General features: G+C 40.7%; 1 long non-coding RNA gene across 1 annotated transcript; it reads left to right on the top strand.

Moving 5' to 3' along the window:
• Nucleotides 1-603: 603 nt before the first annotated feature.
• On the top strand, nucleotides 604-23537 carry LOC308239399. Its single transcript, XR_013959745.1, has 4 exons — nucleotides 604-821; nucleotides 6438-6748; nucleotides 14229-14300; nucleotides 22560-23537. It is a non-coding gene; the product is annotated as an uncharacterized lncRNA (long non-coding RNA).
• Nucleotides 23538-26469: the final 2932 nt, after the last annotated feature.

The following is a 26469-nucleotide window of genomic DNA, read 5'->3' on the forward strand; positions in this document are numbered from 1 at the left end:
TTGACACGTAGCTCTTAACACACAAAAGTAGTTTTCTGATTCCTCTGGGTAGCATATCTTGTGCCAGAGAAGCTCAACCAAGAAGAGAGGGACCACCTGGCTATGCCAACTCTCTTCCCTCCCCCTTCAACTCTTTTCATGTTTAAGAATATACATAATAAAAATTTCAATTTAGTTTTCATCATATTTCATTAAAAATAAAAGTCAATATAGTCTATTATTTATAGCCAGAGTAAAATGAAATGTATTTTAATTTCATAAATTTCACTATAAACCTAATTTACAATTAGTTTTGCTTACTCCTTCTAAAAACTAGAATGGGTCAAAATAATGTTAAAAATTATTGGTATAAATGAAATCTTCATTGATTTTTTAAGTCACTTTTCACTCAAAGTACCTCCTTTATGATCTAGCTTCTTGATCCAAGTTCTTAACTGGGAAGGCCAACTGAAATTTTCCCAAAGCAGAGATGACTGTGTGCCGGAACACTATGTAACCTTGCTAATAATACCTAATTACTCAGAACTACTCCATCTGCCCTTCTGTCCATCCAAAGAACCAGCTGCTCTAAGCAAATGCCTTACTCATCTTGCCTGTTATATCACTAGCTGAAATATTCTACTGCCATAATTACCATTCTCAACTTCTAAATACAGCCAGCAACCAACCAAGAAGTCATTGAGTGCACAGGCTGGGGCTAATTATTTGGTCATATAATGGGTGTACAGTATTACTGCTGACTGGAAGCACCCGTGCTCCCTGAAGACTCAAGGTGGACAACACATTAGCTTATACACGGAACAAGAATCTGTGATCCTGAGGTAAGTAACAAGAGCCATATTTGGAAGGTGATAAATATCCTGGGATGTCAACTATCAGCGAAAAGAACTCTGATTAAGAATGATGCCTGACATCAGGAAGGATACTTCACAATTTTTCCTTTTTATCTTTATTGTTGAGATTATTACAGATGTCCCTTCTTATTTCCCCCCATAGCTCCCCTCCACCCATTTCCCACCCCACCCCAGGACCTTGCCACCCTATTGTCTGTGTCCATAGGTACTGCATATATGCATATAAGATCTTTGTCTAATCTCTTCCCACACCCCAACATCCCTTGCCCTCTGAGAATCATCAGTCTGTTCCATTTACATGTCCCTCATTCTATTCCATTCACCAGTTTATTCTGTTCATCAGATTTTTTATTCATTTGATTTTTAGATTCACTTGTTGATAGATATGTATTTGTTGTCACTTTGTTGTTCATAATTTTTTTATCTTTAACTTTTTCTTCTTCTTCCTCTTCTTAAAGAATACTCTTCAGCATTTCATATAATACTGATTTGGTGCTAATGAACTCCTTTAGCTTTTTATTGTCTGTGAAGCTCTTTATTTGACCTTCAATTATAAATGATAGCTTTGCTGGGTAGAGTAATCTTGGTTGTAGGTTCTTGCTGTTCATCACTTTGAATATTTCTTGCCACTCCCTTCTGGCCTACATAGTTTCTGTTGAGAAATCAGCTGACAGTTGTATGGATACTCCCTTGTAGGTAACTGTTTTTCTTTTTAATAAATATTTATTGTTCAGATTATTACAGTTGTTCCTCTTTTTTTCGCCCATAGCTCCCCTCCACCCGGTTCCCACCCCACCCCTGCCCTTAACCCCCCCCCCCCCAATGTCCTCGTCCATATGTGTATGATTTTTGTCCAGTCTCTTTCCGCACCTTGCACACCCCCTTCCCCCTGAGAATTGTCAGTCCACTCCCTTTCTATGCCCCTGATTCTATTAGATTCACCAGTTTATTCTGTTCATCAGACTTTTTTATTCACTTGATTTTTAGATTCACTTGTTGATAGATATGTATTTGTTGTTCATAATTTTTATCTTTACCTTTTTTCTTCTTCCCCTTCTTAAAGAATACCTTTCAGCATTTCATATAATACTGGTTTGGTGATGATGAACTCCTTTAGCTTTTTCTTATCTGTGAAGCTCTTTATCTGACCTTCAATTCTGAATGATAGCTTTGCTGGGTAGAGTAATCTTGGTTGTAGGTTCTTGCTATTCATCACTTTGAATATTTCTTGCCACTCCCTTCTGGCCTGAATCCTTTCTGTTGAGAAATCAGCTGACAGTCGTATGGGTGCTCCCTTGTAGGTAAGTAACTGTTTTTCTCTTGCTGCTTTTTATATTCTCTCTTTGTCTTTTGCTCTTGGCATTTTAATTATGATGTGTTTTGTTGTGGTCCTTTTTGGATTCCTTTTGTTTGGGGTTCTCTGCACTTCCTGGACTTGTAAGTCTATTCTTTCACCAGGTAGGGGAGGTTTTCTGTCATTATTTCTTCAAATAGGTTTTCAGTATCTTGCTCTCTCTCTTCTTCTGGCACCCCCATAATTCGGTTGTTGGTACGCTTGAAGTTGTCCCAGAGGATCCTTACACTATCTTCATATTTTTGGATTCTTTTTTCTTTTTGCTTTTCTGGTTGGGTGTTTTTGCTTCTTCATATTTCAAATCTTTAACTTGATTCTTGGGATCCTCTAGTCTCCTGTTGGATCTCTGTATATTATTCTTTATTTCAGTCAGTGTATGCTTAATTTCTAATTGGTCATTTTCATATCCTTGAGGGTTTCACTAAATTTCTCGGAGGTTTCTAGAAGATTCTTGAGTAACCTTATAACCGTGGTTTTGAATTCTATACCCAGTCATTTGTTTTCCTCCATTTCTTTTATTTGTGACCTGTTTCTTTGTCTCCACATTTTGGCTGCTTCCCTGTGTTGATAGAGTGGCTTTGTGTGTTAGGTGACCTATAGGGCCCAGTGGCTCAGCCTCCCCAATTACATGAGGTGGACACTCTTGGTGCACCCCTTTGTGGGCTGTGTGCATAGTCTTGTTGTAGTTAAGCCTTGGTTGTTGTTGGTATCACTGGGAGGAATTGACATCCAGGCCAATTGGCTGTGAGGATCAGTTGTGATTACAATGGGAAAACTTCTGTGCTGAAGAATCCCTTATGGGGCAGGACTTGCTCCAGTGGGGCTTTGGTACTCACTGAGTCTGCCCCCTGAGTGTGTCTCTTATGTATGTGAAGAGTTGTAATCTGGATGGTCTCACTCTGACCACTGGGTACACTGGCTCTTGGATCTCCAAGGAGGTGCAAAGTCAGTCACTACCTGAGGCCACCCACCAGGAGCTACAGAGAGATCTTCAGATTCCTTTTCTTTGTTTGGGGTGTGGAGGTGCCCAGATGATGCCCAGCTGTGAAGCAATGCAAGCTGCTGTCAAGCCTTGGTCTTTCTTTTGGAAGCTCTGTGGTTCTCTGACGCAGCTGCAGTTTGCAAAAGGCCAGGCCATTCATATGCAAAAGCCTCTGTGCACAGCTTGGGTGTGGTTGTAAATTGGGTGGGGCAGGGTCTCAGAGAATCACCAGGGTGGAGCAAACAGCAATGGCTGCCCATCAGTCCTGCCCCAAAGAGGTCCCCAGGTTTCTGTGTCCTGCATCATCGTGCAGGAACAATGATTGCTGCAAGCACCTTTGAGAGAAAGCCGCCCTCACGTTCCTATCCTGATGCCAGACAGTCCACTTTCTCCCCATATGAGTCTGGGTCCCCAGAGTCTCACCCAGAACTGGAGTTCAGAGCAGTCAGAAGTTTATATCTCCCTCCCAATTGAAAAAGGCAACAGCACACCCAGTTGCCAGCCCATTTCCATGTGCGCCTCCATACCTCCACACTTCCGCACCCCCTCCCAGTCTCAGTGCGCTTTTCTCTTTCCTTCTAGTTGTATAACTTCCACTCAGCCAGTCTTCCCATGGTTCTGGATGATATCTGTTTTGTCTTTTAAATATAGTTTTGATTTGGTTGCGCACGGAAGCAAGTTCAGGTGTTTACCTATGCTGCCATCTTGGTTCCTCTCCTGTTTTTTTCTTGCTGCTTTTAAGATTCTCTCTTTGTCTTTTGCCTTTGGCATTTTAATTATGATGTGTCTTGGTGTGATCTTTGGATTCCTCTTGTTTGTGGTTCTCTGCACTTCCTGGACTTGTAAATCTATTTCTTTCACCAGGTGGGGGAAGTTTTCTGTCATTATTTCTTCAAATAGGTTTTCAATATCTTGCTCTCTCTCTTCTTCTGGCACCCCCATAATTCGGTTGTTGGTACGCTTGAAGTTGTCCCAGAGGGTCCTTACACTATCTTCATATTTTTGGATTCTTTTTCTTTTTGCTCATCTGGTTGGGTGTTTTTTGCTTCCTTGTATTTCAAATCATTGACTTGATTCTTGGGATCCTCTAGTCTATGTTTAATCCCCATATATAGTACAGAAATCCTCATAAATGTTCCCCTCTTCCAACAAGTGGGACCCCCATAGCACTGGCAATAAAAAGCAATTTATTCAGTGTATGCTTAATTTCTGACTGGTCCTTTTCCATTTTTTTGGCATTATCATGAGGATCCTTGAAGGTCTCACTAAGTTCCTCGGAAGTTTCTAGAAGATTCTTGAGTAACCTTATAACTATGGTTTTAAACTCTATATGTAGTAGTTTGCTTTCTTCCATTTCTTTCATTTGTGACATGTTTCTTTGTCTCTGCATTTTGGCTGCTTCCCTGTGTTTGTTTCTATGTGATGGGTAGAGCTGTTATGTCTCCTTGAGTTGATAGAATGGCCTTGTGTAGTGGGTGTCCTATAGTGGCCAGTGGCTCAGCCTCCCCATTCACCTGAGGTGGACACTCTTGGTGCACCCTTTTGTGGGCTGTGTGTAAAGTCTTGTTGTAGTGGAGCCTTGATTGTTGGGAGGAATTGACCTCTAAGCCAATTGGCTGTGGGGACCAGCTGCGATTACAGTGGGAGAGCTGCTATGCAGGCCAATTGGCTGGAGGACCAGTTGTGTCTACAATGGGAGAACTGCTGTGCTGGAGACACCCTTATTGGCAGGACTTGCTTCAGTGGGGCTTTGGTGATCACTGAGTCTGCACCTTGAGTGTGTCACTTATGGATGTGAAGATTTGTAATCTGGTATGGTCCCACACTGACCCCTGGATACACTGGCTCTTGGATCTCCATGGAGGTACAAAGTCAGCCACTGTCTGGGGCCACCCAGCAGAACTACAGAGAGATCTGCAGATTTCTCCTCTTTGTATTGGATTTGGAAGTGCCCAGATGAGGCCCAGCTGTGAAGCAAGGCAGGCTGGTGCTGGCCTTAGGCCTTTTATTGATAGCTTTGGGGCTCCCTGACCCAGCTGCAGATTGTTTGACAGGTTTTAGGCTAAGAAAGGATACACCATTCATATGCAAAAGCCACTGCACACAGCTTGAGTCGGGTTGTAAATTGAGTGGGGTGGGGTCTCAGAGAATCACCAGGGTGGAGCAAACAGAAATGGCTGCCAGTCAGCCCTGCAACAGGGTGGTCCCAGCATGGGAACAATGATTGCTACAAGCACCTCCATCTGGAAGAGAGCTGCCCCCGTGTTCCTGCCCCAATGCCAGACAGTCCAGTTTCTCCCCATATGTGTCTGGGTCCCCCAGAGCCTTGCCTGCCACTGGAGCTCAGAGCAAGTGGGAGCTTGTAAATTCAGTTCGTGTTGCCGGCCTTTTAAGAGGAGCAGCTGGGTCTCCAGTAGCCTGTGTGTCACTCAGCCCCAATCCACACTGGTTTTTACAGTCTGTAGTTCTTACTGCCTGTAGAGACTTTTTTCCCCAGCTCTGGGACCCTGGGCTGGAGGTCTGGTGTGGGGCTGGGACTCCTCGTTCCTCCAGGCGGCCTCCAAAGAGGCCATCTCCCTCCTGATTAAAAAAGCGGCACACGTGGGTGCCAGACCAGCCCTTTCTGAGCCTCCACACCTCCTACCAGTCTCAATGAGCTTTCTTCTTTACCTTTCTCGTTGTAGTACTTCCACTCGGCCAACTTTCCCGTGGTTCTGGATGATAATTGTTTTATATTTTTGTTGAATTTTGATGCGGTTGTGGGAGGCAGTGAGTACAGGTGTTTACCTATGCCACCATCTTGGTTCCTCCCACCAGGCTCACAATTGCTTTTTATTGCCAGTGCTATGGGGGTTCCACTTGCTGGAAGAGTGGGACATTTATGAGGATGTCTGTAAGGATTTTCTGGATATCCTCCTGTAGCCCCAAGATTAATTCCTATAACAATAGCAGCAGTAGGGAAGAGGGAAATACAAAACACTAGCAATGCAGGAAGCCAGATCTATCTTTTGCAAGTCCTGTGCCCAAATAAATGAGGGAAAATGTATAAACTTCCCTCCATATTATCCATGTAAGCTCCCTACTGGAATGTAACTGAGAGGAAGACTTTGCTGTCTCTCTGGTGTCTGGGATATAATAGATGCTCAATAACTAGTTGGTTAAGAAATATAAACAGATTTGAGCTTAAATTAACAGGTTTTTGCAGTCATCCCTCAGTGTTGGAATCTACCATATCATTTAATACTAGATGCCCGATGCACAAAGATTCGTGGAAGAATGGGCCTTCCTTCCCATGGCTGCCGGCACCACCTTCGTTCCGGGCCCGGAGCCGCCTTTCTGCCTTTGCTCTGACCCAGAGCCACCTTTCTGCTTTCCCACACTGCCCAGAGGCCCAGAGAGGCTGGGGCAGTATGGAACAACTGTGTCATCACCATGGCGATGATGCAAGCGTCCCGCCCCACCCCCGGCTACATGGCGCCTCCATATGCAAATTAACCCACCATCTTTGTTGGGTTAATTTGCATGCTCACTCCTCATTGGCTGGTGGGCATCACGAAGGTACGGTCAATTTGCATCTTTCTCTTTTATTAGTGTAGATTTGGAATCTAATGAGATTTATATGTATTGAAATTTTAAATGCACATGGCCTTTGAGCCAACCACTCCATTTCTAGGAATTTATCTTGAGATATATTTGCATATGCCCACAAAGACAAATGCACAAGAATATTCATTGCCAATTTGTCTGTAGTTCAGAAAAATTAAAAACGCTATGTCCCTCAATAGGTGATGGTTACATAAATCATGGTACATCTATAAGTTGGAATACCCTGCAGACGCTAATAAGAATAGAAAGCTTTAGTTAGACCCAAATGGAATGATATTCAAGATACATTTTTAACTGAAAAAGGAAAATGCAGGACAGAGTTGTAGAAATGTGTTCCCATTATTGTTACAACAAATGAAGATACACACATAGATAATATTTTATATTCAAAGAATGTCTCAGGAAGAATATTCAAGAAATAGAGATTTTTTTTCTCTGGGGAACAGGGGACTAAAAACATGGTGATTAGGTATTGGAGAATCATTTGTCATCATATAACATTTTGACTAGTATAATGCATGCCATGTGTATTAATTATCCCGAAGAAAAGGAAATTTTAAAACAAAAGAACATAGTGTCATTTTCCCTATTTAAATACATGTACTGGAAGAAAAAATGAGTTGGCTAAATTCTTTCAGCACGCAGGTTAGTATTCTCTGGAAATACATCAGACAACTTTCAGGTCATTTAAGGAGTTTAGGGATCCCAAAATGTCTCCCACAGTTGCCAACTATTCACTTTCTGCTTATATTTTTCCAAGAGTCAGTGCTTCATTAATGATTTACTGACAGGTATAGAACAAATCTGGTCTTAGGCAAAATTATAAAAAAGACTCCATTATTTTGCAAAACTTTCTCTCTGCTCTTACCTTTTTTACCACCTTACCCAGGGCCTGAGCCCACACACATACCTTAACTTCTAACAGAATTCCCACAGAACACATTCCTACATTCATCCTCTATGAACCAAGTACTCATTCTCCACTGACAGTTTTCTTTCACTTTGCTGTGTTCTCTAAGTACTTCTAAAACTTTAAACATACCAAACTCAATGTATAAAAGTCTATAAAAGAATATCACATTTTACATTCCGTTGGCTAGCTGAGTCTATTTCAGGAAGGGGGTGGGGGTTATCTTTAGTCAAGCACTAGGTCAGGCTAATTGTGAGAGTTAGTTTGGAATCGAGAAGATTTGGCAGATTTCTGACCTTGTGCTGAACCTATCTAGTGAGCCATGTAGCAGACAGGTATTTTATGGATCAGCACATCTTTATCCAAAGGTGGCAGAAGCCATGACTCAAGAAGAGGAAATAAGATAACAGCAGAGGGAGATTTGGTTTCTGTTGGTGCACTGTTTTGTCCCTTGAAATCTGAGAGGAGTGAACCTGGCCAAGAAAAAAAAAAAAAAAAGTCTAAATGTTGGCCTAGCAGATACCTTTATCACAGATTCTTCTCTAGTGAATGGGGCTTGATAATGCTGATAAAAGAGAAAACTATTGATTTTTCTTTGGTTCACCAGTGACATCTCCTAGGAGCCCAGCGTATTGAGAAAAGGATATTCTCTTTGTTTAAGATACATAAAGAAGCAGTAAAGGAGGTTTTTAAGAAGGCTTTGAAGTAAGTTCCTGAGAAAGGAAAAAAAACATACACAGGAAAAATAAAATCACAAGAATTTAAGAAAGAAAGCATAACTCAAGTCTTATTGCTTCTCAACTGCAACAGATTCTTTAAGTAGAATATTATATTTAATTAAATATATGTTGAGTCGAAGAGAAGTATATATTTAATCTTTAGAATTTCCATCACTTGGTACACTTCCATAGATTAAAAATTCATTACCTTTGATATAACATACAACAAAATATGTCTATGCACAAAGTATATAAAATATAACAGTTCTGTTACAACTACATTAAGATAACGAATGAGAAAAGCGTGTAGTATTTTCAATCAAGGTAGAAGAGAAAATTACATATATTCAGTTTCCTGAAATAATAAGAACACTGCTATATCTGAACATATTAAATCAAACATATTTTAGGAAAGAAGAAGATAAAAAATCCATTTGAAATGTTTCATTGGTTTAAATATCATAGATATTTTGTATGATTTAAAATGTTAATTTTGGAAAGTAAATTTAATTCACAAAGCAAAGTTAAATACTTATTTCCATTTGTTTTTAATGACAAATAAAAGCCCTTTGAATGTAGAGTCCTTAAATATGATTCTATTCTGTATGGTGCCTAATCCTGTCTTATATATGTGATATTTATAATTTTGTAGTTAAGTCCCATTTTTTTCCTAAAGATGTGAAGAAGTTATTTGTTATGGGTTGAATGCTTATGTCCCTGCAAAATTCATATATTAAAGCCCTAATCCCAAATGTGATGGTATTTGAAGGTGGGGCGTTTGGGAAGTAATTAGGGTTAGATGAGGTCATGAAGGTGGAGGTCTCATGATAAAGACTAGTGCCCTTGTAAAAAGACACAAAGAGCATGTTCTCTGTCTCCTCTCAAAGAAGGGGTCATGTGAGCACTCAGTGAGATAGTGGCCCTCCACAATCCAAACCAAGAGCTCTTACAAAGAAACCAGTGCCCTGGTGGCACTTTGAACTTAGACTTCTCAGACCCCACAAATGTGAGAAATAAATTTCTGTTGTTTCAGATACCAGGTTATGGTATTTTGTTATGGTAGCCTGAGCTAAGACACTATAAAAATAAAACATAATGCAATTCATGACAATTAAAGCTAAAAAGAGAAGAGAGATCTTTAAAAATATTTAGAGAAACTAAATGTTCTTACATACCTGACATATGCTAGTCACTACTGTTTAGGACTGAAATTCCCTGTTTTCTAGCAGCTAAGGCAGAACAGGAAACATGCTATATTACATAGTATTGATTGTTTGAAAAGAAAAAAGCAAAACAAACATTCTGCCCTTTTTCAAACTTTGTCTGAAAGGATTACAACCAAAACACAGGGCCTGTGTGGAAAAGCTCCAGGAGCCAGCCCAGGGGTCCTCATTGCTGTATCAAGGCCAAAGAATGCATCTGATTAAATGATTTTTGGCCCCAAAACCATCTTGATTCTGTCTCACATTGGAAAGGGTAATCCTATATCCAATTGAATAAGCATCAACTTTCACTGCCTAGTGTTAGGTCTGATCAAAGAATTGAATCAATACCTCTCCCCTGGGAACTGGCTTTTCAGGCCATTTCACTATGGACATTCCCTTTGCTGAGACCACATTTCACTTGCTGCGACTCCCCTCCGGGTACACAAAGAAGTTTCCGCCCAGAAAAAGCCCGCCAAAAGTCCTTTAAAAGCCGCTGACTCCCATCACTGGGTGCTGCAACCATCCAGGCTCAGCCACCTGGTGTGCAGATGATCAAATAAATTCGTGATCCCTCACCACTCTGGCCTTGTGCTTTCCTCCTTTAGCGATCCTAACATTTGGTGTCGAAACCCAGGAGGGTCCCATGGGGATGGGGAGCTATCGCCCAGGCTTCAGTCATGACGAGTTTGCTACTCAGAGAGCAGTAGGCAGAGGCAGCTCATCCTGGGCTTAGTTCTGAATCATACTCGGTGACTCAGTTGCCAGCCTCAATCAGGCCTCCCTCCCTTACAGGCCCTCCCAAACTGAGGAAGAGGAGCCATTGTCTTGGCTTCAGTCACCCCGAGTGTGCTATTCGGAGAGCAGTAGGCAGTGGCAGCCTGTCCTGGGCTTACCTCTGAATCCTACTGAGGTGACTAAATTGACGCCCCGATCAGGCTTCCCTCCCTTATGGGGTCCCCCCGCCCTGGCCCCCAGTCAGCCAGCCAAGGAGGACACCAGACCAGGAATCTCTCCTCCATTGCCGACTCTCCATCCCACACTGGCCAATCTTCTCTAGGTGAGTTACATTCCACAATTTCCATCATCTCGAATCTTCTGCCCACTCTCTCTTACTGACTTCTCAAAAGTCTCTCATCTCAAAAGTCCTAGCAGTAGGCCAGAAGACTCCTCAGCCATTTTTCTTTGGGTCCTTCTGGATTGGGGATGCCCAGTCCAGAGGGTCACCTCTCATTTCTCACAGTGATTGGTTTAGCAGCAGGGATGCCTGAGCTAAACAGTCACCTTTGGATTTGCGGTCTGTGACTCACCCTTCTTCTCTCATGGGCCACACCACACTCCCTCTGCACATTCACGGGGAGATCATGCCCAACAACCTCATTTTATTTTGTAACACTGTTTAACCACAACATAAATTAGATAATAAGTCTCAATGTCCTGAAAAAGGCACTTTTAATTTTAACACACTGAACAATTTAGATAATTGCTGTCACTGCAATGGAAAATGGTCAGAGATTCCCTAAGCCCAGGCCTTTTTCACCCTTCAGTCCCAGTCCTCTTTCAGTCCTGCTCTACCCATCAGATCTTTCTCCTTCACACAAAACATCATACCCCTAACACTTCTGATTCTGAATCTACTTTTGACACATCAGACCACTGACCTCCACCCCCTTACACATTCCCTCTCTAACCCAAAACCCAGACCCTCTTAACCAGCAACCACCTTCTCCCCAGCCCCTGAGAGCCCAAGTCCCAAAAATACTAGCTCCAAAACAGCCTTTACCCACATAACACTTGCTCTCAGGCCACCCAAAGACCACCCTCCTCAACAGCCTCTTTTATTCCTGTGCCAATTACACCCCTGAGGGAGGCAGCAGGAACTGAGGGCATAGTCTGTGTCCATGTCCCATTCTCTATGTCCATTCTCGCACAGATTGAGAAGTACCTCAGATCTTTTTCCTCCAACCTGATCACCTTTACAAAGGAATTTGATAAACTTAATGAAATCATTCAAGGCCCTGACAAAAACCCAGCTCTCTTCCTCCTCACGAAGGCCTTACAGAAATTGACCACCTTAGACTCAACCTCCCCAGAGGGAGTTCTTCTCCTGAACACCCATTTTATATCCCAATCAGCGCCCATCCTCTCCCCCTCACACACAATAATCTTCGAAAAATAGACAGAGGTCCAGAAACCCCTCAAAAAAACCTCGTTAACCTGACCTTTAAGGTCTTTAATAATAGAGACAAGGAGACCCAAATCCAAAAACAAAGGCGAGATCAGGCCAAGGCTGAGGCCCAGTAGGAGGCCTTCCAGCTCCTAGCCACCACTCTCATGAACCCCAAACGAAGTGCCGGTCCGCCAACCAAGGGTAAGTCAGGGGCTAAGCCTCCTCTGGGCATATGCTTCAAATGCAGCAAGGAAAGACACTGAGCCAAGTCCTGCTCAAACCTGAGACCCCCACCTGGGCCCTGCCCAAGGTGCGGAAGGGAAGGCCACTGGCAATCAGACTGTAGTCTGGCCCTCCGGTTCAGGCCTCAGCCAGTCCAGCATGGCCGCCCTCTGGATCCGGTTTGGAGCTCCCAGACCTTCTGGGACTGGCCACCCAAGAAGCTGTCCAGGCCCTGACAGGGCCCCACAGCCTTACATCACCAGGACAGAGCCTAGGGTAACGACTGTGGTGGCAGGTAAGCTGATCTCCTTTTAATTGACACTAGGGCCACTTTATTCTGCCCTCTCCGAATTCACTGGGACCCTTGTCCACTCCTCAGTCTCTATTATGGGGGTTGACGGATTAGTCTCACAGCCATTAGCCGCCTCACATCTACACTGCATCTTACTAAATTCCCCCATTCACTCTTTTCTTATTCTACCTTGGTGCCCGGCCAGGGATAGCATGCATCCCCTCATAAAGCCCAGTTGTCCCAAACCACAGTCACCTACCTCAGTTTCACTCTCTCACCCCACAAGACTGAGCCATTCCTTGGACTGTAAATGCCTTATCTCCTTATCTCCTCTATGACTGTCCCCTCCTCTGAGCAAGAAATTTTCTCCTTTCTCGGGCTCACTGGGTACTCTCGCCTCCGGGTTCACAACTTTAGTCTTCTTGCAAAGCTCCTCTATGACATGACATGACTAAGGAACCCCCTCACTGTGCCTTTAGATCCCAAGGCCAACATTCTCACCCCTTTAATGCTCTGAAAACTGCTCTGACCTCAGCGCCTTCTTACCCTCCCCCCTCCCAAAGAATGGTTTCTTCACTAAAACTGCAAATGCTTACTTAACAGTCTGGCTATTATCAGAAGCTGAGCTCATTGGTGCCCAAACTTAGCATGTTATCTCTAAGAAAAAACGTGGCAGTCTTGAATCCAAGTGGCTAGAGGTCTAGGAACAGTCTGCAGGGCCTGCTCCCTCCTCCCCCTGCCTTTTCTCCAGCCTCATATGCCTATACATGATTTTCCAAAGTCTTTATTAACTTAAAGACTTTGGAGCATTGTTGGGTTAAATGATAAACATCTAAATATTTTAAAATAGCATACAATACTGAAACATTAATTGCTAGACACGTTTTAATTCATCTGCTCTTAGTTTTTATTTCAGAAGGTCTCTTGTACTTTGTTGAATGGATATTTTCTTGAAAGTAAGAGTGTCTTTTAAGTGTGTTCATAAATGTTGGCTGTTTACTTTTTGGTTATCATTGAAAAATTAAGGTTTTTAAGAGTGAAGAATTCTAATACATTTTTTAAAAGAAAGAAAGAAAAGGTCTGTACAAGTTGCTGAAGGTATTAATTGATTCAATTCTTTGATCAGACCAAGGTATTGATTCAATTCTTTGATTGATTCAATTCAAATCAGACCTAACACTTAGCAGGCCCAACAGTTTAATTTTAATATGTTTTTACCAAGTTTGCTGATAAGCCAAAAGTTGCTCTACTCCTTCCTTCATGTTAAGAGAAACTGTCTATATATATATATATATATATATATATATATATATATATATATTATAATATATATATATATATATATATACATATATATATATATACAGGGAATATGCTAATTAGCGGGGCATCACGACCACTCAGGAGGAGCTGCGCCCACAGATGGGCAGGAGGGGACTGCGTGCCGCTCCCAGCCCCAGCAGCCCCGGGGAGCCTGGGGCTGGGGCAGGCCAGAGTGGAGACACAACACACAGGAGCGCTGGCCCCCACCCCAGCGGACACAACACAGGTGGCTGGCAGCCTGCGCTATGCAGGTTAAGTGCGGGTCCTGCCCCACGTGGGGCGCCTCCTCGGGCACTGGGCCTCTAGTCTTCAATAATTGACCACTAATATGCAGATTAAACCTCTCACTTAATACAAGCTTAAAACTCTTCTGAAAATATTTCAGTATACACAGAAACTTCTTTATGCAGTTAACAACTCGTATAAGGAAATATTGGGGAAGAATTTTGGAAGAACGAAATTCAGTTTGGGGGATTGTGAGTGCTACACTGACATATTTAAAAAATCCTTTGTTCTTGAAGGGCAAGGAGCTTTGCCACACTAAGACTGCCTTTGAGGATGTTGATTTTAGGCTGTTTTTTTTTTGGAAAACAGGGGACTCAGAGAGACCTTTTGTTTCTGCTTCCTTTCCTTTCCATTGAGATTCAGATGAGGAGCCAGCTTCAGGTAGGGACTCTTGGGGTGTTCATCTTAGCCAAATTTGAACTGCGTATGGTGGGTGGGAGGGTGGCTAGCAGGGTCATGTTGATTAGATTACCCATTTGTCATTGTTTCTGGGTTGCCTAGCAAAAATTTCCCTGCTATGTTTGTTCCACTTTTCCTCAATCACCTATAAATTGCCTTCTATTTTGAAATCTCAGACCCCACCCCATCCCTTTTCTACTTTGTCAAAATGATTATATAGTAGATAGATATGGATATATAGATATATATACCCAATTTTACCTCACTGTCTTTGGAATTTTCATGCTTATGTGACTTCCCCTTGTGCATGTATTAAAGTTTGATTCTCTCCTGTTATTCTGGCTCTGTTAATTTGATTGTTAGCCAGCTAGAATAACTTAGAAGGTGAGAAGAAAAGTATTACTTTTGTAGCCCCCACATTCTCCTAGAAGTTACCCAGGAAATGTATTTTTATGATTCTTTTAGAATTCAGATCTCACAGGTTCTGGACATCAATCACCATTGCACTGACTTGTAGATGCTATAAGAGATTGGATCCATTGTTTATAGGCAACTATTGCTATGTACCTTGGGGTTTTCTTTCTGAAAACCTGCTATCACCTTGCTTTTTTGTAATGTGCCTCTTCCTGCTAAAAAATTAATAAAGCCCTAGCCAGTGTGGCTCAGTTGGTTGGGCATTGTCCTGTGCACATGAAGGTCACTGGCTCGATTCCAGGTCAGGGCACATGCCCAGGTTATAGGTTCAGTCCCCAGACAGGGGTACCAGCAGGAGGTAACCAATCAATGTTTTTCTCTCTTTCTCTTCCTCTCTCTCTCTAAAATCAATAAACACATATTTAAGAAAAAAAAGTAATAAAGGAAAAGAATTTCAAAATGAAGGATTCTAATTCAAATCATTGATACTTCATTGTTTAGTGAGAAAAGCTAGGTAGAGAAAGAAGAAGGCATTCTCAAAATAATTTTGTTAAATTAAAATCAATCTCCAACTCACAATCCTTAACAAATACTGCAAGGCTCGATTATTCCCTCTTTCAAAATTCTTCCTAAATATTTTCTCAGATTAATTACCACTGCATGAAAGAAGTTGCCATGTGTACAGTGATAACCATGGTGTTCTTCAGATTACCTGCATAATGCATGTGCAATTAATTCCTGTGCAAAGCATAATTAGGATGTACTGTAATTCAGTTTCTCCTGAAACACAATTATTATACGAAATTCATACAATCAAATCATAGGGGCTGCCACAAAGAGGAAAAGAAGAAAACAGAAAAGAATTAGGTTACTATTATTTGTAGATTGCATGACCACCAAAATCAGTAACAAATAGTTTGAAATCACCTCTCTGACTTGCAGAATCTTAGCCATCCAAATTTGTTTTCCTACTTCATGACCAAAAGGTGGCACTGTTCCATTTATTGTGAGATTGGAATATAGTCCTTTGCACTATCGTGAATCTGTAATGTGCTCCACTGGAATTAGCAAGTGTGCATCATTAACCATTCTGCTTCACAGGCCCTGCTATCAAGAGAATCATACCAGCAGCTACTCTGACATAACTCATTAAGAAACTGTTGTAAATAAGAATCTTGTAAAAAAGCAGAATGGCAAGTTAAAGTAGCTCCCTCACCTTGGAAGCAAACTAATCCTTGTGGCTGACCTGCTGTTGGGCAGAAATAAATTACTATTTGCATCACAAAAGACGAAGGCATTCCACCAAGCAAGGAGACAGCTACAGCTAAGATTCTGTGGCATTTGATTCACTTCTCTCTCCAAGCCCAGTCCAAGCAAGGTGATTTATTCTCATGAGAAATCACTGAAACATTTACCTATTCACCTGGTCAGGCAGTCACAAGCACATCTTAAAAACAGCTGTGGGAAACAGTTTCACTGACATTAGAGGTTCCCAATTAAGAGAAAGAAAGGTGTCTAACTTTCTGAAACAATTTAGCCAAAGTGACAAAAAAAAAAAAAAAAAAAAAAAAAAAAAACTAAACAAAGCGAATAAAGAACAAAAACAAAAACTGGAGGCTTTACCCAGTGCCTCATCAGCATTCAACAACCATTCCTTATGGCTTAAATCAAAACAGAAAAAGAAGATCTTGAGACAAATGCAAAAGAGATGAGCAAAAATGTTCCATCACCTACACAGTAGGCCACAGGGAAAGAGAAAGGGGCTGTTTCAATGCCTCTTCTTTTTGGTAGATATATGATGACTATGAATGAAAAAGTAACACACAGCACCCAAAACATTATGCCCTATCAAGTACAAAGAGTATACGAAATATAACAGCATTACATCTTAAAAGCTTGCATTTGTGAGTTTTTCTCCATGGACTAGATTCTTTTCACATTTTAAACCTGGTTGTAACAAAGGATGGCAACAGCATTGTTTATAAGTAATCCATTTTTGTTTTTGTGCTTTTTTTCAGATATTATAGTCTAAGGTCCAAACACAATGGAATAAACACTTGGGTAATTTTAGGCAAAAGTTTAAAAAATCAAATTCTGGATCCTTTGTTCAATTGAATTCTTCCATTATTCACTTTTCACTCTAGCAGTGGGAACCTGACCTTTTGATGCAATGTCATAGCACAGCTGAAATGGCTCATGTTGTCAGGAACGAAAGAGAGGCCAGTCCAGTTCAAATGATGGAGTTCTCTAATTACTGAACACTGCAGAGAGCACCTGCCTACCCCCCCCTCCCCCGCCCCAGCCTTTGTGGTACACTTAGTGCAGTGGTCGGCAAACTCATTAGTCAACAGAGCGGCAAACCACTGCCGACCACTGACTTAGTGCCCTTAGCAGCCAGGCCACTGCTTCAGTGAACAAAAAGAAGGATGCTTTCTGAACTCACAAGTCAGGCAGATCACAATCACACTTAGGGGACAGGTAAAAAAAAATGTTGCTGTTATGAAAATGAGACTATGGAGTTAGTTTCTGTTGTGTGATATTTTGTTAAAGATCCACAGGAGCTGAGGCCTCTGTGTTTCTGTCAAATTTACAAGGGAGAGGTGGCAATGTAGATGTTGGCGGAGGAAAACAAAGAGGACATGATGGAGGGAGGGTGGTAGTAGGAGGTGAGAAGGAAGGTTTCATGTCCACATTTAGAGAAACCCCATCACAATGTCTTACTCCTTCACTTTGAACTTGCAGGTCTGTGGTTTATATGCTGCTTTGAACATATTTGGTGCGAGTAGGAGCTGTGTAAGGTGCATTGTTACATCTTCCTAGTGGCTCAGGGAATACATAGTGGAGCTGTTTTGAGAAGACAAAGCAAGAGGACTGGACTGACCATAGTTATAGCTTAGTTCTCCTCTCCCTTCCTGCTCCCACCAGGAGGCAAACAGTGCGAAATACATGTGAGTGCACTTTTCATATATTGGAGGTAGTCATGGGAACAGAAATTTGCCTGAAATAATAATTCTCACCTAAAAACAGCTGTCTGAAAAAATCATAATCATACCACCCTGCAGTCAATTAACTATAGCTTTTATGGATTTGCATATACACATGTAATTAACAACAAAGTCAACATGAAGCAACCTTTATTAGCACCTGTTTGAGGTTCCGGGTGAAGTTCTCAATAGCCTCCCATTTGTTCCAGTCATTCTCTGGGCTGGAAACTCTGCCTTTCATGCCCCCCGACCATTCTTTGCTGCTTATATAAGTCTGACTTTCTGCTGCAAGTTCTAATTTTATCCCCAACCTCTATGTGATATTTTTACATGTCTATTAATCCACATTTCAATATTTATAGTATTCTCCCACAAATATCACAACTAACTCTTGTCAGAGAGGGAAAATTTTCTAGCACCCTTCACAGTTCTTCTGGTCTAATCAAATTAACAAGAATCAGATTTGGCAGTCAAAAAACAAATTAAGGTTTATTAACATGTATACCTCCTGGATACATGGGAGAAACCCAGGAACACTGAGTCATCACCAAAGCGGTGGAAGCCATCATCTAAAATATCACCTTCAGCTACAGACAAAAGAAGATGCTGGTGTGGGGAGTCAGTTATGGGCAGTTACCAGGAAAACATCACTAACAAGGGTAAGGTTGTCATGCAAATTTAAATCCTTCCTTCTCTGTAGAACCTTGGATGTCAGAGTGGCTCCCATGTCTGCTGTTTCTTAAAATTAACCAGCTCAAAATAATCAATATCCAAAAAGAGGCATATTTTAGGGGATGGCAAACTCTGATCCCCTCTGTATTGCCAGTAAGTAGTAACAGTACTTTACACACAGCCCTCATTTTACTAAATTTTCGGTTGCTACTGCTATTAACTTGATTCTAGGATTCTAACTACCATCTAAGATAAATATGGTGACATAATCAGCCTCCCTGAAACCAAAATAAAATGGCCTCATAAAGGAAAAGGTTGCCGGTTCGATTCCCAGTCAGGGCACATGTCCACATTGTGGGTTTGATCCCTGGGGTCTGGGAGCTTGTGGGAGGCAGCAGATCAGTGTTTTCCTTGTGTGTGTGTGTGTGTGTGTGTGAAATCAATAAAAACATTTTTTTTAAAAGGTGAGGGTGAGCAGAGTTATTCAGTGTTTCAGTGTTCCTGGGCCTCTCCCATTGTATCCAGGAGGTATACCAATTATTCAACTGTATTTTTTCTCCTGGCAATCTATCTTGTGTTCATTGACTTATGAGTCTAGACAGAAGAACTTGAAAGGTAGAGGATGATTCTTCCTCTCCGACAAAGGCATCAACTGTTAAGTATTAACTAATAACTTGTTAACTATCAACGTGAGGTATTGGCAAAAGGATATGTTCGTATCACAGGTGGTGACTGAAAACAGTTCTAGAAATCGCATGTCTATGCCAAGTAAACCCAAGATGAAGTATACCAACCAGGCAGTTCCTACAGCATACACAGTTAAAAGCACAGCTGTACAATCTGAAAATCTCATGGGAAATTGTTCTTGTGAGATTGAGCCATTAAACTCCAGTTATCAAACCTAAGTGGTCTGGATAAGCATAGTATCATCTTTCAGCCAAACCCAAGTATATGCAACTTTTTTTCATAACAAATTTAAATGGCACATGAATGTGACTGGTGATACAAAATATGCTGTAACAACTTGCTTGTTGAAATTACCATTCAAATCCTTTTAAGACAAAGTTAAATAAAGGGGGAAAATCCACACATCCTTTCACTGTGGAGCACTTGCTATTACCAAATGCAGGTGGTCTTTCAAAGAGAATGTCAGCAGTGATTACAAGGCAATAGACTTTCTAAGGAGTCAGAGCTTAAGGTACATTTAACTTAAAGCTATTCAAGTCATGAGATATAAAGGCAACTATCCAATACTTAGTATTTATAGACGATTAAGTCAGATCCATTTTAAGGCAATTTAATAATTTTCAGTTCAAATAGTTTCTTGAGTACCATAAAAATAAAGAGTGTCACCACCAAGTTGTTCGACCTTTCATTTTACTTTAAGCAAACAGTCTTTGCCTCCCCTATAATATAAAATCCATTTATTTTTTCACTCATTAGAACCAGAATTTCAGAACTGATATCATAGCATGGGCAATAACTGTGGGCCATTTGGACAATAGGTACTTTTATTACTTCTTCCAATTAGAACTTATTTGCTGCATTGTTTACAGCATGGCATTAAAAAGAGCTACATCACGGGGCAAATTCTCATACAGGCCAGTTGGTTTCATTTAAAGATTTGATTATACAAGGCACCCCTCATTAGTTGGCTGCCTTGCAACTGTGTGCCACAGGTCATAAGACAAAAGGAATGAAAATTATTTTGCATACAGCCCCATCTTGCTTCTGACTAAACAACTCAAAGCTCAGAACTAGACTGTTGATAACTATTATCTCTGAAGATAAAAGACATCACATTTCTTACTCAAGCATTTGACTTCCAAGACATATACGTATCTTTTAAACCATGTGCATAGCACATACTATTTTGATATTTACTTTGTCCTAAGTTTTCTAATTGACTTCCATTATAATGATGTGCACTTCATTATTGAATTAGAAAGGATTTTTAGAAACCATGTTATTAAAAGTGGAGGTTTTATATCGGTGATATTAGCAACATATGATTACATAATCAAAAGAAAACCAATGTGCAGACATAATTCTGCTGTGGAGAAAAAAATAGATATACTCTGACTCTTTGTATTGTTGAGAAACAATTATAGTCAGTTTGATTATTCTTCTAAGCTGCATTTCATTGGCCCTGGGAAAGAAAGGGAGCTGTGCTACTTAGTCCTCACCATGAGGGAGGGAGAAACATCTACATTCTGGAGAAGATGAAACTGAGGGTCCCTATGTCTTTGATTACATTTAGCTTTAAATCCTAGTTCCAGAAATCATCTCTCTCGAGGCAGCAGAAGACTAATGGTCACATAGTCCAGACCTCCGCAGGCTAAAGATATCATCTTGACTTACATTATGTTTCAGCTCCTGAGCCCTAAGGTGGAAAGACCCTCTGGCTACTTTCCCAGGAGACTGGAGGGACCCAATAACAGACCACAGATCTGTCCTCCAGACTTGAGGAAATTATTTATTACCCTTACCTCACCTCTGACCGACCAGCTCCCAGCACAATCACAAACCTCTAACCCACAGTGTCTTGATTTTCCCCTGTATAATCTATAACCCATACGCATCAGGAAGTTAGGTGTTTAAGCATTAGATCCCTGTACTCCAAATTGGCCAATTCAATAGTAAACTATTTTTCTTTCTATACTGAAAACTCCTGATTGTGTATTTCTTTGGGCCAGTGCATGCGGGCAGACAAACTCAACACTGAGGTCCTGATAACAAAGACAGTGACCAGAAAAAAAAAATGCTAAGATGTCCTAAATTAAATTATAGCAGACCAGAGGGTGGGAGGGAGAGAAAAGGAGAATTCGTCTGTTAACAGCCATAGGCAGAATCTAACAGAAGACTGCTCATATTGCTGAAAGTATACTGAAACTTTGAATAAACTTCCAGGCTGCGATTTTAGTTCTTATCTAACAGAAATAGCCAACTATCAGAGGCCACCCATCTTGCTTACACAGTGACCATTCCAGACTATTGCCCACAACCAGTCCAGAGGCATAAAATACTTCTTCCTTATGACTACTCACCTATCCCAAAACTTTCTCTGCTTCACCTTCTCCCCCTCTCCCTTGTTTATAGCCAACATAATTCTTCCAAAACAACTTAAAGCTTTCTTCCCCAAACTCAATCTATAAAAGAGCCCCGTCAATCCCAGGAGAGTGGACAAGTTTGTCTTCTCCATTTACCCTGCTGCTGGTGGTTTAGATTGCATGCCCCAGGACCCTGTCTTGTGTGGCTGGCAATGGCTCAATAAATACTTTCAATCAGGACAAACTTCCAGTCTCATAATGACACCACTATAATAATCTGGTTACTATTCAACAAGAAAGGAATAATGGGAAGACTAGACAATATAGGCATGCCTTTTATACAGCTTTGCTAATTTACACTCTTCAAGTCTGTTCCCTGCTGATCAATGGGGAAAGGACTTGACAAAGGCAGCTTGGACACATGCCCAGTGAGGTCTGAGTGATGTTGAAGGTGCTTACCTGATTGTCAACCACACCTGGGAACAAATTAGTGGCCAGAACAGGCATGGCCACTGCAAGAGTAAGAATCCTGAATATTAAAACTCCTAGACAAAGGAGCACACTCTCTTGGTTTTTACTCTCACAGGGGCCTGGCTCTCCTGTTGTGGGGGGTGTGCTCCCCTGTGCCCATGTGGCTCATGGCCACGTGAAACCCACACCACGGAATAATGGACTTTAATCTGCTTGAATGCTAAACTGGACCCAGCTGCAATATGGAACGGAGGCTCTGGACACTGGCCTTGCTTTTGGTTTTGCTGAACCCACAGCTATACCTCTTTCAGGACTGGTTTAAGGGACATGGCATATTGGAAACTGAGGAATGTAACTCCATGCAAATAGTCTTCTAACACATTTCATTTTTCCAAGGGGACTGAGCTTCTGAAAGTAGTCATTTCAGTGGTACCCCAAGAACCTCAACTCCCACCAGCAAGGGAGGAATTTGATTCTCTGGAAACAATAAGTTTTTGTTTAACAACAGCATAAAATATCTCTGATTGACTAATTACAAGAGCATATAGACCTGACTCTAAGATATGTGTAGACAGTAGATGAGATAGGTAATAGTATCAAACTTCAAACAATCTTCATAATAAACAGATTTTGTTGATGTTTTTCTGCAGCTCTTACTTCCCTATTCTCATGCTGAAAGAAAATTATGGACAATTTGTTTCCATGAAGAGCCTGACCATATGGCCCATGGATGTGCACCAGAAAACAGTAAACAAATTGCAACCCCTCTGCCCATAGTCCTTGCCTGCAACACCAACTGACTGCCTTTCAGCACAGCTTGTTGTCAAAGGCAAGGATTAGCAGATGCAGCCGCTTTTGATGTTTATAGCTTTGAAAGCATTAATTCCATTATAAATTTGGAAATTTCACTTTACAGATGTTAATGGTCTGTGTATCTTTGTTTGTTTCTCTATTCTGTATGATGATCATAAGGGCAGGGCAGAAATAGTTCCTCTCTTCAAGTGACTGTGTTGTGAGCTCATTCACATTAACAATGCCACTGATTTTGATGACATGCATTATATGCATATAATTTAAAAAATCTTTCCCCAGTTCTTAGTACTATAAAAAGCCTGATTAGGCAATTCACCCTTTTCATTATGTCAACTAAGAAGACATCACTTGAAAGAACAGGGAAAGCCAAGTAGAACAGCATGAATATTAACATGGAAAAACCTCTCTGAATGAGAGATGCCTTAAGGACCAAAATTGAATAGGAAATATGCCAAAATGTTTTAACTGCTCAAAACAGTAACAAAAGCATTATCAAATGCAGTTACATTTACTCTGGCTCTGATTAACAGTGGAGTATTACATAAAACAAAGATTTCCTATGGCTTCAAGAAATGGAGAGATTGTGTTACTTACCTTACTATAGGATTTTTTCAAGACTCACTCTGGTTTTTAAGTTTGCAATCATCTTGTAACCCATTTTGTGACTTTGCAAATTTAAACAAGCATTATTTCTAATGGTAAATAGTGAAAGTCATCGCTTGACCATACATAAGTTTGGCTATTGGGAGTGCACACCGTTGCTGCTGTTCTGATCTGTGCTTATACCTTCCACACCAATAAAACAATGAGTATACCTCTTGGAGTGCTTGTCTTATCTTACCTTATAACTTATATGCTAAAAGTTTTAATTATACATTTTGTAAATTATCCAGTGTTAGAGTGAAATATACAAATAATGTGGATTACTTCAACTAAGACTACCTTTAATGATTTTTTTTTTTCAGGAAATTTCACTCAAGAAGCAGTAAGCTTTCCGGGTAGAAGTACCATATGAAAGTCTCTGAAGCCCCAAAATATTTACTCCCCCAGTAGGTATACTGTCCTTGGAGTCTTAGAATGCTATCGACAAGGAAAAAGGAGTCCTGAATAAGGAGATAGCAGCTATAACCTCACCCACTCAATAATTTTGCTGTATTTTAATTCTGCAACACACAGCAAAAATATCAGAATGCTGTCACCTCAGCTCATAAAACTGAGTGAATTTAACGTCAGTGACCTTGAAAGTCCCAGGTGACATCAAATAGTGGACAATATCTTCTTTGTGGGAGCAGTCCAAAAAAGCCCAGTTTCTTGGGAGATAAGAGTGAATTATAAAGCAGAACAAGAATTTCATGAATTGCTGCTATTCTATAAATCAATTCAGAATAGTTTTATTATTTACTGTGTAAAATATATTTTTATACAGCAAAGATCAAAATGCAATCAGCACAACAGTCAACGTAATCCATATCAAAGAATGAGGCAAACTCATTTGGATTCCTCCCAATGCCATAAAATGACATGCCTGAAAATGTACAAACCCACCTTCCTATCTCCTTGAAAATCTCTGGAGCATTTATGTGATTTGGAGTTATTTTATTTTATCTCCATTCATATTAAATGCAGAAGCTAGCTTACCAGAATGTTTATTTTCATAACATAGGAAAATACACTGCATCCAAGCTTTGTGATCCTGAATGCATTTCTAGTTGAATGAATAACTTAATTTAGGTCCTATTTCTAATTATAGCACATCAAGTCCATAACTTGGCAATAATCTTTTTTCTCATTATCCACAAAGGCTCTGCAAATGAATTGAAAATTAATTACTTTCCTTCTTGTTTTATAGAATATTGTATGTCTGAACTAAAAGCTTGAGAAAATTTCTCTTACTTTGTTAAAAGACAAAGATATATTTGATGCATTAATCTTCTTCTAGGTAGTGCAGTGAAAGGTTGTATAGAGGTACACGAATCACTTACAGCACCTGGCTGATCCCATGTTGATGATTTCATTTTTCTTTTTCTGAGTACAGTTGTACAATTTTCTGAAAGTCATTTCATTATTTTACTGCCACTTCTAGATCTGCACTTATCACACGGTCATTAATACCCTGGATTCTGAATCTGCAATATAACCATGTATTTTGGGTGGCATGCATGGAACAGAGGGGTTCAGAACAGGTCTCCCCAAGATGTGCTACTTTGGTCTGTGGATGATTTTGAGTGGAAGGCAATCAAGATCCTGCAGCTCAAGAGAAACTCTTACCTCTCCCTCAGAGAATTTAAATTGGGGGACTTGCCCGTAAGATTTATGAAAGGGACTAAAGTTTTTCCACCCCAAAAATGTGCCTTCAGGGACATCGATTTTCAGCTGGTTATTAAGAAATCCTTAAAAGGCTCAGAAAGAACTCTAACCCTCTCCCTTCCTGCCTAAAGAAATTCAGATATAAAACCCTGCTTCAAAGAAGGGAACCTCTGTACAGATAAATAAGCACATACAGGACAGACAGGAAGAAATCTAGCAAATACTTTTTCCCTCTGTTTCCCATGGTTTCAGGGTTGCCCAGCAAGAATTTGTTTACCGTGTTTAGTTATGAATTAACTACTTCCCTTTTGAAACCCCAAATCTCTGCCCCCCGCCCTTCTCCTTTGTCCAGAATGGCATCCCAACTGCCCAGTACATTTTGGGTCACATTCTCATGGACCTCAGAATGTACATTCATATAATAAACTTTGGACATTTTATCCTGCTAAACTCTCTCTGTTAATTAGATTGTTAGCCCAGCTAGAATAACCGACAAAGTGGGAGGAAAATTATTTTTACATCCCTAAAGTTATCACTAGAAATAACTTTCATGACTAATCTCTAGGGCAGGGTACCATCTGCTCTTATGGTCCTGTAAAGGACCTTCCTCCCCTCTGAAGGCCCAAGGTGATCCTTACTTCAGAATTTCAGAGACACCCCATTTTACTTTTCTGTCTCTGAACCTCCCATGTATATGGGGGCTCTAACTCACTCACACATGCAGTTTTCCATACATATGAATTAATTAAATTTATATTGTTTATCTGACTTAAGTTGATTTGATTGTTAGAGCAGTTGTGATAGGGGTATAAGGGTAAAATAAAAATATGGTTTTTGTGTTTCCCCTCTTTTATTCCTTTCTCTTAACTTGTCCATCCTTTTATTATCAGAATGTATAATTTATTAATCACTATATATGTTTAAACTTATGTTCTGGCTAAGATGTTGTTGCAGTTCACAGATGACCAGACAAAAACAGAGACTTCAGGAAGGAGATCTTAAGATGCTGCCTTAGCCTAATCTGAATTAAGTATGGTAAACAAGAGGGCTTCAGGCAGGGGCTTGTTGGCTACATACCCCCTGAGGCCCATTGTTTCTGAGTTGCCCAGCAAGCATTTCCCTGCCATGTGTGTTCCTTCTTCTTTAACTACCCATAAACTGCCCATTCTCACTTCTGAAATCTAATATCCCATCCCACCCCCTTTCATATTTGTCCAAAATGTCTTATATACCCAGTGGTTGCCTCACTCATTCTCTTTGGAATTTTCATGCCTATGTGATTTTACCATGCACATGTATTATAAACATGATTTTCTCCTGTGAATCTGTCTCAGCTCAGCCAGAACTTAGAAGGTGGGAGGAAAGTATTCAGTTTGTTGTTTTTTTTTTTTACCTCCCACAAATGTTAAAGATAAAACTAAAATTTTTATTGACTAACCT

Source organism: Plecotus auritus (genome assembly GCF_963455305.1).
Source record: "Plecotus auritus genome assembly, chromosome: X".
NCBI lineage: Eukaryota > Metazoa > Chordata > Mammalia > Chiroptera > Vespertilionidae > Plecotus > Plecotus auritus.